A 15,387-nucleotide genomic window follows, 5' to 3' on the forward strand; every position below is an offset into this window, starting at 1 on the left:
GAAATGTAGGGGAAATCCAATATTTAATATGCTGTCCAAGCTTACCTTAAGAAAAAAATACACAGGAAAGGAGGTCAAAGGCAAAGGTTGTTCCTATCACTAAGGATACCTTTATAATTTCAGTGCTTTGGGTGTAAGGAAATAAGAATAAGGAAAAAGTAAAATATTTCCTAAGAAGATGTAGTATTGTTTGTCTTAAAGCATAACAAATTTATAAAAAAAAAAAGAACAGAACAAAAACAAGTAAAAAAAACAAAAAAAAAAAAAACCTACAGAAGTCTTGTGGAATTAGATAATAATTCTGACATCAGGCAGCTAAATAACAGACTCTGATGTGGAAAACTGTCCCAGATTCCAACATTCCTTTCAGATGACATTAGAAAACAAGGTAGACTTAGCATGAGAAATAGATTCTTTATATGAAGAGATTGCTTTTGTTAGGCCCATATGTGAACCATATATCCAGATTCTCTCTACATCCGCTCACATGTCTTGCTGTCAGCATCTGAAGAGAGGTCCCCAAATGTTCAAATGTACCTTTCAGATCAGAGTTTAATTTTAGAAGGCTATCTTAATTATCTTATCCATATTAATTTTTGTCATAAGAGTGCTGTGATGGTGGTGGAGACATCACAAGGCACGTAAAATTTCAGAACTCAAAATGTTGTAGAATGTTGCTGGAGTAAGTGGATGTGCACCGTTCAGTGATAGATCATAATAGATGAATATAGTAAGTTGTGCATATATAAGATGCATGTCATTATTGAATAAGTAATAATTCACAGGAGAGTGTATTGTTCATGCACTTTTGATGTTACAAAACGTGGAGGCTGAACACTGGCACAGTCTGTGTGTGTAGGATGAGGGGAAGGGTGTTTCCAGAGCTGAGAACTGCAGAAATTTGGAATTTCAGTACTGCAGATCTGAAAATGAAAAATATTCTGTAATATTTTTGTAATTTCTCTATTTTCTTTAATCTTGCATTGAAATAGTTTGAATAGCATGAGGAAATGTTAGTGGAAGTCTTTCAGGTGCCTTATTGAATACTTAATTTCTGTGAGATACGTTTTCTTACTGTATTCTTAAAATTAAATACGCAGTCACTATCCCATCTAGAAATGATACCAAAACAGGAATTGTGAAACAAAAGATGTCAGTTAGAAGTGTTGTCATTTTTTTGCTGTAGTGGCTCTCTGCTTTCTGTTTTGTTAATGGGTGTGTTAAGGGAAAAAACCTCATTCCCTTGCTAACATCTGCACTTCCTTATGCAGGACTTTTCAAATTAAAAGGACTTTGCTTTCAATCCCCTGTTTTTCTTTGTCTCGAGGAAAGAGGGATATTGTGTTATTTCTTCAAATTAGTGCAGTGCCTAATGGAACTGAGTAGATGATTTACAATCATTACTTTAATGATATCAGACGTTTCAGGTTTACCTAGAGTATGAATACCTCAAGCATTAAAAGTATTTCTATGATCTTGAGTATTCCATGCAATAAGAACTGTCTTTTCTTCAAAACCAAACAAATAAATAAACACCTTGTTTTGCATTTGTAGCTATGTCACTGTGATGTTAGTAAATTAAAGAGAGCCAGTTCTTCTTGAATGGTCCAAACTGCAATCCAGTGAACTCATTGGCACTTTTGACCAGAGATCACTGAGGGTGAGCATTTTATGAAGCAGTGTAGTTAGTCTCCAGAAACAGAGAAGTCGTGACAGACACTGCACTTTCATAATTTCCCACTATTTGTCAAGAGAAAGAATGTATCACAGAAAAGCATTTACATTCTTTCTATAATGGTCAGTATGCAGTGAGTTTTGGCGAAGATGCCCATGGTTTCTTTTCATTCACCTGTTCTGAAACAAGAAGATATAGCAGGTATACAAAGTTCACTTTCCTTCTCCTGCCAATATCTAAATTATATGCTTTGCCTCCTATTGCAGTGGTCATGAGCAATGCCCACTGTAATCCATAAATTCTGAAATATTTAATCCAAAGCATGATGTATTTCATCCAAAGCGTAATCCAAGGGACCACTCTTGGCCAGTCCTGTTGTTTCTGAAATTCAGTTTCAGATGTTTATATGGGCTTTTAGCGAAGGGAGGATGTACTGAAACTCTCCGGTGAGGAACTGGAATGGGATGTGAGAATCTATGTGACAGTGCTCCAAGCACAGCATCTTCTGGAGCTTCTGTCACAGCTGATGTTCAGAGAGATGCTGAACTTGGTTAGAGATGATGGGTTTTGTCTATCAGTTCAGAGGAGATCCTGCTGATTTGATTATTCCTTTGGTATTCGAAGCAACCAAGTAGAGAAAAATAGGTATTTTGACCTACTAAGTACTGACTGGTTTACTGAGAATCCTTCAGGAAAATACAGAAGAAGATTTGTCTGCAGCCTTTCGCCAGGGGAAATAAGGGATGTTAATGGATACATTTTGTTTGGGCCAAAATTTTCTCTGACATCTCCCAGAGTCCTCAAAGAAAGGTGGTGCAGGTGGCTCTGCTTGGTCCTTAAGATCTGAAATAAAAGGCGATTAATGGTCAGGAATGTATGCTAAACAAACTAGGTTGGAAAGATGTTCCTAAGAGGCTTGAGGATTGGACTTGGTTTTTTTTCCAGATTTTGTGGGGTTCTGTGTGTGTTGTGTGTGTTTGGTTTGGGGTGTTTTTTGACATTCAAGTAGTTCCGTAATTTCTAAATTCTGGAGAGTATTATAATGTTAAGTTGTAGTTATTTATGAACGTTTCTTATTGCAGTTATTTATAATGGGCAGTAAACTAACCCTTATGACATCTTAACTGAGCTAAATTGCTGCGTCATTGAATACATTGCCACAATTTAGAGTTTGAATTTCAAGTGTGTTTTGAACTTCTGTCATCTTTTTCTCAAGGAAAAAGGAAAATAATAGAATTATGGGAGCAGAAGGTGTCCTTTTTGTTTTGTTTTGTTGTTTTTGTTGTGCTTTTTTTTTTTTAAAGTAAACTATTCAAGGCAGATTTGATGAAATGTAAAATTACCTTGAGACACGGGAAAAAAGGAGAATAAATACGAACCGTACAATAAATAGCGTAGAAGTTGAATGTTATGTCCTCAGAAATACTCTTTTGGACTTTTCTGTGAGGGTGGGCCCTTGCCTCTCCTTCTTTCATTTATTTCTAACGTTATGTGGTCAAACAACTTGTGTTCTTGTGTTGTAAGGAAAGCTGTCTCTGTTCAGGCAGTGAGATGCTCTGTGCTCAGTATAATGGGGAGTTGATATGGGGAGACTACTGGGAGCAAATCCATACATAGTTTCTATTTTAGCAAAACGCTAAAATATACACATGTGCTTTGTGTTCCTTATGCTGTGTACTTTGTCTCTCTGTGTGGATAATCACATGAACACTACATGTGAGCAGCATTTGAGGTAGAACTGTTATCTTTTATCTCTTTGATGTCTTATTTTACTTATGCATGAAAAGTTGAATGAGGAAATAGTGTTTCTGAACAAAAGGTGCTGCAAATCCTCAGCAGACAGAATTGCTAAGTGCCGTCTGTCCTTACACATTTCCATCTCTGCCTGTCCTTCATTAACTGAGATCACTATTCAATCTCAGTGGTTGATGAGAGTTTTATTGGCACGTTTATTTATAATTTCTGTTTTGTAGGTGTTATTGTTTTTTTTTTAATTCCAGCCCCAAAGTGTATATTTTCTTTTCTGTTATAGTCAATTATGTCATAAATGGTCAAATGATAGCTCATCACAAACAAAATTATTTTTGCAGCCTGTCTTACTAGCGTCTGGATTCGAAAGAGACAACCTGGATGCCTGCATGCCAGTGTAACCAGGATTTCAACAGTGTCAATAATCTTTGCTCATCACACCAAAAAAAATCAGTGTGTCAGTGTATTCCTGCAGAGTCATTAGCATACAGACTCACTCTGCTTGCTTAACAAAGCACGGTTCACTATATTACAGTTTCCTAGTCTGCTTGTCTGAGTCACCTCTGACAAAAGCAGAGAGAAAATTCAATCCTTTCTTCAGTGGCTCAGCAATGCAGGAAATAAATCTTAGGGCATAAGGTCTGAAATGGCAGTCATTTAAATAATTCAAATGTGGCAGCCTTTCTGCCCATGTGCCTTTCATTCCTTTGTTTTGCTTCTCTGTATTTGTCAGATCACTGATAGGCAAATGTCCTTCTGCAACCATCTATATTGTTTGAAATATCTAGAGCTAAATAATTCCTGTCCTCTTTAAATACAGTTAAACTGGTTACATGTTAAATAATTATTTGCTCTCTCTTCTGTGGTGTGGAGGGGGGAGTTGGAGGGGAGAAGTAACATACAAGCAGATGTGCTGCTAGATCTACAGGCTTCTGCCAACCATATGGCATCTTAAAGAAAGATGGTTGGAGCGTCTGGATTAGCAAAGAGTCGGGATGGAAAGCCATGTGTCGTGTTGGTACAGGCAGTTGTTTTAGCTCTCTGTAAAAGGCTTCAGGAGATTGTGTAATGGAACAAATGGTACTGCAAGCCTAGTAACAGCCTTACCGCTGCTGGAGAGGCAATTGGCCCCCAGGCGGGTACTGCTTCATCCTTGCTTGTTGGTTTTTCGTGAAGGATTTTTATGTCGTTATTCTGTGCTCCTCTTTTAACATGCAGGAAACTTGCAGATCTAATTCTGAACTTTCTACCTGAAAGAACTATTGTGTTAAGGGTTTTTGTTCACGCTCTCCTATTTTATAATGAAAGCGTGCAGTTTCCTTCTGCTTGAAATGAGAGGCTCGTGCCCTTCTGCAGATTTCCCGCATCCTTCGTGAACACTTTGAGATACCGATTCATTTAATTTGTAGCTGATGCCCAGATTTTGAGGGGGAACTGCTCTCTCTGGGATTTATTTAGTTAAAAACAAGATTGGGGCTATTGTGCTGGTGGCTGTAATGCACCAGCTTGGCACTCGTATTCTGTTTGACAAGTTGCTCTTTATGCAAACAAGGGGCCTGCTCCTATTAAAGGCAAAATTCCTTTTGTTTTCATTAACACAGGATTGGACTCTCAGTGGGCTTTTCTGTGCTTTATGGGAGTCTCAGTAGTTCACATTGCAGCTCACAGGAGTTATTCTGGATTGGAAGGAAGGCTTTTGTATCTAGATCTGTAACAGAAATAGGTTTTATTCATTTCTCTTTTGTCATACAATAGAATGTTAGACTACTCTATGGATGTCAATGAAATCTTGCCTCTTGCTACACCTGTCAGTGCAGTTTTATCTCCCCCATGCCATTTCTTTCAAAGGAAATGTAAAAATCTGATGCTGCAATAATAGAGTTCAATTAAATTAGGATTATTTTATTTGACGAGACTTTAAGTACATTGTTATTCCATACCATGATTTTTATGTGAAGAGATAACATGAGGGACACCTAGATATTCAGTCATAGGTAAATACATGCTGAGCAGGCAATGTTATGTTTCAAAGACATTAGAAACAAGTCATTAACTGCAGAAGCATCTGCCCTACTGAGGATATTTGCTGAAAAATATATTATCTTAATCTGAGACAAATGCTTTTCTAATATAGTCCAAATTAACAACAACTTAGAAGTAAAACTATAATTACTGCTCTTTTTTTTTTGTTCTTACTGTCCAGAAGGGTCCTTATCTGGAGCTTAGGAAACAGCAGCCTTCAGCTTAATCTGCAGTTTAGTTACAGCAGCGCATACTTTTTCCTGAGCCGCCTTCGTGCCCCCCTGCTTGAGCCCACATATGTTGCTCAGCGCTGATGAAAAGCAGCCTCCCCGGGGAGCGAGGCTTGGGTTGGCTCTGTCAGCCTGTTCGTCACCTCGCCATGGCTGGGCCAGGTGTGAGGTGGGCAGTTGTCCGCCCAGAGCCGTGCCAGGACCACCAGCACCTCTCTGGAGGGCTCTAGGCAGCCGTCTGGTGGCTGCTGAGGAGGAATGGGGCCGGGCCGGTGAGAGCCCATGGGGGCCTGTGCTGCTCCTGTGTCCTCTGCTGAACTTGCGGTCTTCCAGAAATCCTGGCTGGGTTTTGTGCTGGTAGCATGCGAGTTCACTAACATAGCAGTGTGCATTACCAAAAGGGTATTTTCATTTAGAAATCTGCATTTGTCTGTGTAGATCACTCAATAATGAATTGTGAATAACAATATAGTTATGCTATAGCATCAGAGGTTGCCAAGACTAGAAGGCAAGTAACTGATTAGTATTAGGTGGATCTCTTGCTTCCCATTTTGTGAATGTCTTTATCTGTATCCCTACTTAAAAGAACAAAAACCATGGTTGTCTTTTTAAATATACAGGCACACCTTTATTTTCTTTATTTTCTACTGGTGCTTTCAGGCACTTAATTGTTCAATTACTTATGTGAGTTATCAGCTCCCAAAAGAATGTCAGGACTTCTGAGCTTTCTTTTCAAGCTCTTGTTTCATAAAGCTTTACTGTCACTTACCATTGAAAGAATAGAATACAGGGAATACAGAATCATGGAATGGTTTGGGTTGGAAGGGACCTCTAAGATCATTTAGTTCCAGCCTCCCTGCTATAGGCAGGGACACATCCCTCTACACCAGGTTGCTTAAAGCCCTGTTCTGCCTGGCCTTGAATGCTTCCAGGGAGGGGACATCCACAACCTCATGAGGCAGTGAGAAAATAGGAGAAAAGCAAACTTACCTAACAGAACTAAGCAAGGTCTTCTGAAACAATTTAAATGGAAAGGTACTCTTCCTGTATTTATATCGAAGATGCATCAAGAAAATGATTAATACACATTGTAACTTGGAGTGAAGAAAAGACTAATAGCTCTATTGGAGTTTTTGACAATAACTGAAATTCCATGGAAAACAGAAGTGTATGTACATGCATGTTCTGGACAGAATGAATTTTTCTGCTGGAAAATGCCAGTAGTCTTACCGCAGTGGGATGCCTGTGCAGGGTCCGGTGCCTGCTCACTGACTTGCCAAGCCAAGACATAGGAGAGCCAGGCTGGAGGCACATTTGTGCTCAGATTGCCTGATACTTCCAACAGCCTTGTGCCACTGTTGGAGAGACACTGAGCTGGCTATTCTCATCCATGACCTTAGGTGCTGTCACCTAAAGGGCATAAAGGACCCTTCCCACTGGCTGTGATCTGAGTGTGTTATTCTTCTCCAAACTGTTGGGTTGCAGTCATATTGCTTGTTGTGGCTAATGGTTATACTGAAGATAACTGTAATGACTTTTGCCTCTAAAGCAGGAATAAAACCTTTTTTTGTAGCAAAGATTGAGTTCAGGCTTCAGGCTTGGTGCAGTAAATTTAGACCAAAATTGAACTAATATATGCACATAATGAAATAGTCACTCTTACAGAGAATCATTTTTAAGATGTGTTTCTCTGAAATGCTTCCCTGTTTTCCTTCAGTGCTTCTGAAGAATTGCCATATTCACATATTTCACATGCAAATTCACTGTGTTTTTAATAAAGTTTACGGCAAAAGATCATGTGGACTCTGCATTCACAAGAGCTGAGCCTCATGGAGATCACCTGACGATACTGCTCAGACCATTCAGCTTTTTTTTTCTTTTTTTTTCCTAGTTTTCTGACTTCTGGTTTCTCACAATGAAACTGCTTTCTTCTCTGCTCTTTCCAATAGAAAACCTGTTTCTGTAACCCATGCTATCTCCCCTGCTTTTGGTGTTCAGTGTGACATTCCTCACCTAGTGTTTTCTTGATGCTGTCTCTACAGAATTCTGTACAGAAATCTACAGATGCTTCAGTCTCTACAGAAGCTTTATGGCATACCAGAGGAGCCAGGGAGATAGGTACTTGTCCAAAGGGCTGCGCTGCATGACAGCAGCAGTTCAGGAAAGGTAGAATCATGCTTGTCTGCCCAGCCAGTGCTAATAGGAAGTAAAAGCCGAAAAGTTCCTTGGGTAAACCTATGTACAGCTCTTCTCCACAACCCTTGCACGTCCTGGACTTCTTTGTTCAACTGATCTATTGACATCACCTGCTTCCCATTATCCTATCCGTATTTTCACTCGGTATGTTCCCCAGTACTCCTTTTTTCTTTTTCTTTCCAAAATGCAATAGACTTTGAGAATAGATGTGTGATAGAGCTGTATGTGAGGGGAGGGAATGAGTTAGGCTTTGGAGAAGTTCACAAATGGAAGCATTGTGGTCTGTGTGGAGAGAGCAGTGGTCGTGTATGAAAGTTGTGTATCTGCATATGCTGCACAGACAAATGATCTCTGTTACACTGAAGTCATCTTCATCCTCTTGTATGTCACAAGCATAAAACTACGCTCTGTATATCAATAATTTCACTAATTTTTGAAAACCATGATAACCTTGTGTGAGCCCTGAAAGTAAGCAAATGTGTTTAGTCCTCCAGAGCTTGTAGGCAAAATTACACATTTGCAATGATGCTGGAAGAGGGGCATGTTTTGCACATCAGAGGCGCAAATAAAGGTGATGGGACTTAATCAAAGGAGCTAATGGATGATGCCTGCAAAGATGCTTAACACTGGTATTTTCATAGCAGTCTTACTATTCAGGATAACAGCCTTGGTTTTTTTTATGTTGAAGAGCATTTTGAAGGGCTGTGATATGTAAGTATTAAATTGGGAAGGCTCCCTTGCAGATAATGGGATCAGAAGGACTACACCTGGCACTACTGAGCTCTCATTTAAAGGCCATTGGTGAGAAACATTTTACCTTTCCAACATAGGTAGTAATGGCATTGAATGCAGAAGCTTTATGCTCTCTGTAATACGGTGCCTGCAGTCCTTGCTGACAGCAGCTAGTTTGGACTCAGTGAGGACAGCAGGACTGAACTCAAAGCTGTGCTGCTAGCCTGTAATTGCAACTGTCAGAAACAACTGAAGCAGTTGTAGCTCAGCTGCGCTACCCTTTCTAGCAGTAGTATTTTTTTAATTAAGACAATGTCTGAAAAAGTAAATTAACTGAAGCTGATGCTTTTATCAGCTTTTTTGCTTCAAATGCCTGATGTCAGCTTGGGCCACATGCACATTGTGCACATGCCATGGGATAGAAAAGTGAAGACTTTTTTTGAATTCTCTGTCGCCTGCCCAAACACCACATGTACTGTCTGTTACATGTCGCTTCTGATGAGGTTCATGCTGGGTATTTCTTTTTAAAGGCAAAGTGTTTCTGAAGGAAAGAGTTCAGATTTGGCAGATTGCATTAAAAAATTCTCCATCTCCCTGACTTGGATATCAGGATTGCTTTGTGTGGACACCAGCTAGCAACCTGCAAAGGTTCAAGTTTGTCTGAAATAAGAGTAAACAGTAAGCTGTGGGGAAAATGGAGCATGCATTCTAACAAGTAAAACAAAAAAAGTGTTAAAACTAGTAACACAAGTACAGAAAAAAAATATGTCAGTAATGTACATATGCACCTTGTAGAATGATCCTTCTGAACATTAGCAGTCGCTTTTGAAGGCTTGCTAAGGTTGAGGTCTCATTATCATCATTACCAAGGCACTGTTTCCTGATTGGGAAGTTGTGTAAAATCTGTTCTGTCCAGCACACAACAAAATTGGAAGGTGAATATTTTACAAACAGAGCCTGACTGTAAGATTCATTGTATTCCTATAACATTGTCTGCTTCCAGCTCTGCTCCCCTTTTTTCTCTTAAGATGTTTTACGGCATTCTAATTTAATAGCCTGAATAATTTGGAGAATTATTATGTAAACATTTTTTCAGCAGTAAGCAAAAACTATTAATAGGAACTGTTCTTTTCTAGAACAAAGCTGATCCAGAGTTTGTATCGTTATCATGGGTGATAGAATTTTGAATTCTTGTAAAGGAAGAAAAACTTCTTTAGCCTAGGGACTCAGACACAGATATTAATAAACATTTCATCCGTGTCTTTTACAACACCCTGTCCATTCTCTTGAATGGTTTCTTTCCTTCCAAACCCAGGTGGGCTAGAAGTGACTGTCATATCAGCTCTGCCCAGCTGCAACACCCCCTACTGAACAGCAGGCTGTTAATATTCTCTTCAGCACTTCAGGCATGAGCTACTGGAAGCCTAAGAATAGACCCAGACTCAGGTTTCCTACATGATCTGTTTGTTTAACCTGTTGGACCAGCTCTGAAAGTGAAGATATTTTCCAGTAGTCAGTGATGGTATCTCAAAAAAAGTGGAAGCTACTGTTCCTATGTGAACTTTTAATTAGACCCTATTTGCAGTTGTTATGGCACGCACTTGGTTTTTGAGAAGTGTGTGAAGTAATTAAGAGTGTCTTTAATAATGGGGAATTTAGAGATTGCTCAATACACGTTAAGAAGAAAAGATTAACTAGCTAAGAACTGTCTGGGTCAAGAGACCCATGGTAAAATGTGGACATTTTAAGTGTTTGATTCCAGACTCTGCAAGCGATATTAATCTCATGTTGAGTTGGGTCAGTTTGTTCAGCTTGTAGTGTAGGCAAGTACTTTCCTTACTAAACTAGAATTGGTATTGATTGCATTTCTTATCAGCTAAACAGACGACAGTTTTGGCCTTTTAGAAGAAAACAGAATTTTGGTAGGGATTTCAGTCTGGTGGTAAATGCCACAGAAACATCTGTTAAAGTGTCCTAAACCATCTCCCTGTATTAGAAGTCACAGCTTCAAGTGTGACAGAACTGAGACATTCACCGTTATCAAGGATTTTAAGAGTTTTTTTCTCTATATATTTCTTTAATTAACATGACAAAGCTAGATCATAGTGTTATGCCTTTGAAGCAAGAAGGGAGAATGGGGTTCACTTAAAGGATAGATTGTATAATGCTTAATTTTGGGGAGCATTTAGGGAGATTGTTCGAGATGTTCGTGTCACAAGGTCCTGATCTGTGCCTCAACAACTTAAATACTAGCATAGGATAATATTGAAGCTTTGAGTTATAGTTCTCTATTTGTTTGCATTTCAAAATTTATAGGTTCTTGTTTAATTTCTCTTTAAAACTGTGTGAATTTGTGAGTGTTGCAAACCACAATGATGATGCAGATGGTAATGCAAGAACTAACTTTTACAACTAGTTTAAATGTCCTAGTAGTCTGTGGAGCTGATTGAAGACATGTAGAGTTGCTGAAAGTAAATTTTACTATCTTTATGAAAGGGGCAACTTCACTCTTGCTATGAAAAGTGAGGATAGAAGAGTAGCAGAGCTGAGCTGGAAAGCAGAGGGAGCCCATACTGATGTCCCTGCAAGAAAGATGGGAGTGACAGCAGTTTGGGCAGCTGAGAAAGGCTGGTCCTCTCTTACCATAAGCTGTACACCTGAACTCTTCAAGTGGCAGCAAGTCTTGTTTTCTGTAACTCTCACAGACAAAGCAAGTCTGATCACTGATGCATATGGGTTAGCTTTTTGCCCTAGCTGGTACCTGCTTTATCTTAGCCAAGATATGATCACCAGCATTTGTGTTTCAGATTGTGTGGTGCTTCTTGTTTTAAGACATTAAGTTCTTTGTAATTTCATTGGGCTTGACAAAAACTTATGGTTTACAGTTTGAGTAGTTACTGTCTGAACTTATGATCTGAAACAGTTCAGCAGTGATGGTGGGGAATTGTCTGCGGAAGAGGTGAGAGCAGGGGATTTGCTGTGGAGGTGGGAGCCAGGGCCAGAAGAGGCTGCACAGAGAGCTTTTGCTCTGGTGTTTCCTAACCCTCTATTTGAATATACAAGCCAACCTCCTTAAAGTGTTGTTGTACAGCTATCTGTGAAGTACCCTGCCTTAACTACTTCCTACCATTTCAGTACAATAGCAAATTAGCAAATAGGCACGATGCCCTAAGTCAGTGCTAATAGAGATGGAAGCTTGTTGAAGGAAAGTGCTGAGTTTTGTTGTCTTTCGTAACTGGCTTGTTCCCTCTTGTTGTAACCTGTTTGTTTTTAAGGCTGGCATACACTACACAAATGGACAACCACCAGGTCTGCCATCGCCTTCCTTCTGGGGCAGAGCCTCCTTCAGCGGCATCTGTGCAGGATCCTGGGGTTTGTGCCTTTGCTCCCATCTTTCCCCTGGTCACCAGAAGCAGCACCTGATTGCCAGGTCCATCCCCAGGCACGTGGGCACCAAGATGCTCCCACTTGGCGCTCCAGCCTCCCAGTAGGGAAGGTGTTGCAGACGGCATGCTGCACCATGCTGCTGCCTGTCCCCTTTTCAGGCTTTTTGTGGCCTCTCCCTTCCCTGCCACAGGGAGACTTGGCCTGATGGGCTGCCCCGTTTCCACAGCAACCGACAGATGGGGGGTTTTGGCGGGGTGGTAACGGCCCTTTCAGCTCTGACAGCTCCGCACAGGCTGGCCAGCAGTAGTTATCAGATTACTTGTATTAAAACCTAATTAAGATGTGTGCCAGTAAATGCAGCGTGGTTATTGGATTTGGTGATTTAGCTGCTGCAGGTTGCTGCAATCCAGTTGCTCCATTTCAGCAGATTCTGCTCAGCAGAGTAGAGGGAAGGCATTTTACGTTAGTTCCCCAACTGTGCCGAAAGAGTAAATAACCTTTTAATGCCTCTGCGTTGTCAAGGACTGATCCCCACTCCTGGATGGACGGGTGCTGCCCACCAATCCCAGCATGTTAATTTCTTCCATGTCAGCCCTACAACCTGGAGGAGGGCTGACAGGCCCCACCGGCCCCTGTGGAACCGGCTCTCCCACATGGCTCACAGATGCCTGTGGATTAATGGGCCTGTGACTTCCCTGGGGCAGGGGCTCATAGCGTCCACGCAGGGGCCTGGCAGGTGCCCCAGGATCGGTGCTGGGGCTGTAGAAAAGGAAGCTGTTACTCCTGTCTGTAGGGCACACGGCACTAGCCCAGCTTTGTGCAGTTAATTCCTCTGGGCAGAATTCACCGTGGTGCCTTTGATCTGCTCTGCATTCTGTGTTCATGGAGTTTCTGGCTGTCTGCTCCTACCTGTAATGTATCAAAATGCACCTGTCCTTTCTATTTCACCCCAGGACTGCCTACTCAGATCCAAGTTCAGTTTCTGTGCAGTGAGAGATGAGCCCTTCTGTGGGCTGTAGCATGAGCTGCACAAAGTTGGTAAGGTAGCCCAGAGCCCTTCTGACACAGAGCTGCTCTCAAGCTCAGGTGTTCAGGATCAGAACAAAATGCTCACCATGAAGTGCTTGCTGTGGCTTGCGATGCCTCTGCTTTGCTCTCCAGTGGAACAATGCTCTGTGCAAAACTGTCTGTCCCCTGCCTCTGTGTAGAAATGGGAATTCTGGTTTAGGCTGGCTCAGTTTGAGTGGAAAAATACTTTAAGGACATTGTGACTACATGGAAGCTACTCATTGGTGTAAAGTTGTCCTGTAAGCAGTCCAAATATAACATGTTTCTGAACCTTGTGCCTTGAAACAGCATGGCAGACTGTGGGATAAGGTCCCACTCTTCAGTGCTTCCAGGCCACAGAGCAGCAGCAGCCACTGACATCCCAAGTGGGGAGCTCTTCATGCTCCAGTGGGAAAATGAACTCACTGGGAAATGTGTGGGCCGTTGTGCAGTGGCCACTCACGCTCAGGACACGGTGCATGTTTGCTCAGTCGATGGTGTTGCCGAAGTGAATGTGGTGACTGCACAACCTCACTCACTCGTATTAGCAAAATGTGCAGAAGGTTCTGTCACCCAGTTGTAAAAATGATGGCAGGCATCGATGTGCAGTTGTAACATATGGGAAGTACAGTGAATGTGGGTGGAGCTGTTCATTTCTCATCTTGAATCATTTACGAGATCAGCAGGCAGGCCAGATACAATGCATATGGGAATGTGTGGCTGTGCTGCACATGTCACACGTAATAGCAGACACTGTGAGAGGGCCCAGAGCCTGTCCTCGGGAGCTGACTGCACCGGAGCAGGCTGGTCGTCCCAGCGTGCAGAGCAAGGGCCAGCTTGGCAGCAATTTTGGGAGAGCAGAATGGTAGACAGAATTTGGGAATTAATAGACTGAGATGTGCACTGATGAAATCTACTCCCTCGTTATCATGACCCTGAGCTGTAGGAAGGAACATTATTAACCCTGTATCTGGAGCTGGCTACAGGTGATACAAGTAAAGGTTTGGTCTGCCAGATAAGCTCAGTTCAGCTCCTGCTTCATTTTCTACCTCTGTTTAAGGGGCAAGACTGATGTAACATGATAAAGTTATGAAACATGCTAGAGAATTCTGTATTTACAAAAGTTAATTCAAATTACCCATTACAGGATATGGTAGGATACAGAGCTTTACAATGGAGAGCACTTAAGGCCCATATCCAGAGATGTTTTTGTGGTTTGCATGGGCTACCTTTGAATATCTAGTAGAAAGTGTAGTTTTGATATAATTTCTATGAGCTGGAAAATACTTCAGTCTGTGTGCCAGAACTGGAGGTGGTTCCTTGCACTGAAGTGGTCTCTTCAGCTGGAGCCTTCTACTCACAAGGGAAGAGGGAAGGTCCTTTCCTTGTGGGCTCCTTCAGTGGAGATTCCTTTGCATGCAGGGTGCATTGGTCGTTTTGCTGCAGAAATGTTGATGAGAGGTTTGTGCACTTAACTGTGTCTTTAGTTGCAGTGCCAGAAATGTTGTGTAAGGTGGTCTCTCAAAGACTCTTAGAACAGACTGAAATGCTAGCATTGTGGGAAAGGTACTAACGTAATGAGGAACTCAGCAGAAACTTGCATTTTAATGGCTTGAATCCAGACTGTAGTTGGTCGTTGTTGAATGGGACTTTTGTACTATCTGAGGTGACCGTGCACACAGAGGATCTCTTAGCCTTGAGGCTCTACCTAAGTAGGGTGGCACTGGAGGTTTTTTTGGTTGCCTGAAGGCAGCACATTCCAGTTACACTTACCTACAAGTACTGTTATAAAGTAGTAGGTGCTCTATAAATAAAGGACTGGAAGATGCCTTTATTACAAATAAAGAAGTGTGATAAGGTTGCAAAATGTCAAGTTAAAGGAAATCAATGGCAAAATCGTAAGCAGAACTCAGCTCTCCAGTCTGAAACTGATACACTGCCTCCAGCAAACAGTGCAGTTGTCCTTGCACTCAGTGGGAGCGACCTGATGCTCTGTAGGTGCAAGTATCTTTAAAAACAGAACAACAAAAAAACGTGCAAGGGCATTTTGTATGAGAAAATTTTGTTTCGGGTTGGGTTTTTTGTTGGGTTTTTTTGGGAGTTCCATGCCCCTGAATTCACACTTAGTAAAGAAATCAAGCATGAACAGCCCATGTATCTATGTGCTACAGTTTAGAAAGTATAGGGAACATGAAACTGAACGCACAGTGTGTATGTATTTAACAGAATATTCGGTGCTATTAAAGTGGTCTTTTTGTTTACTTCATTGGATATTTACAAACCTGCTGTCACTGTCTGCAACCCTGCTGCAGTTTTTTTTTTGTTCTGATCCCCAGGAGATGGTCCTGC

General features: G+C 41.3%; 1 protein-coding gene across 2 annotated transcripts in view; it reads left to right on the plus strand.

The window, feature by feature from the left end:
• SDCCAG8 (SHH signaling and ciliogenesis regulator SDCCAG8) overlaps nt 1–15,387 on the plus strand; it is a 100,315-nt gene that overhangs the window by 79,126 nt on the left and 5,802 nt on the right. The window lies entirely within an intron of this gene.

Source organism: Lagopus leucura, unplaced genomic scaffold (genome assembly GCF_019238085.1).
Source record: "Lagopus leucura isolate 7727_CA_CO unplaced genomic scaffold, USGS_WTPT01 Super-Scaffold_73, whole genome shotgun sequence".
NCBI classification, from domain to species: Eukaryota; Metazoa; Chordata; class Aves; order Galliformes; family Phasianidae; genus Lagopus; species Lagopus leucura.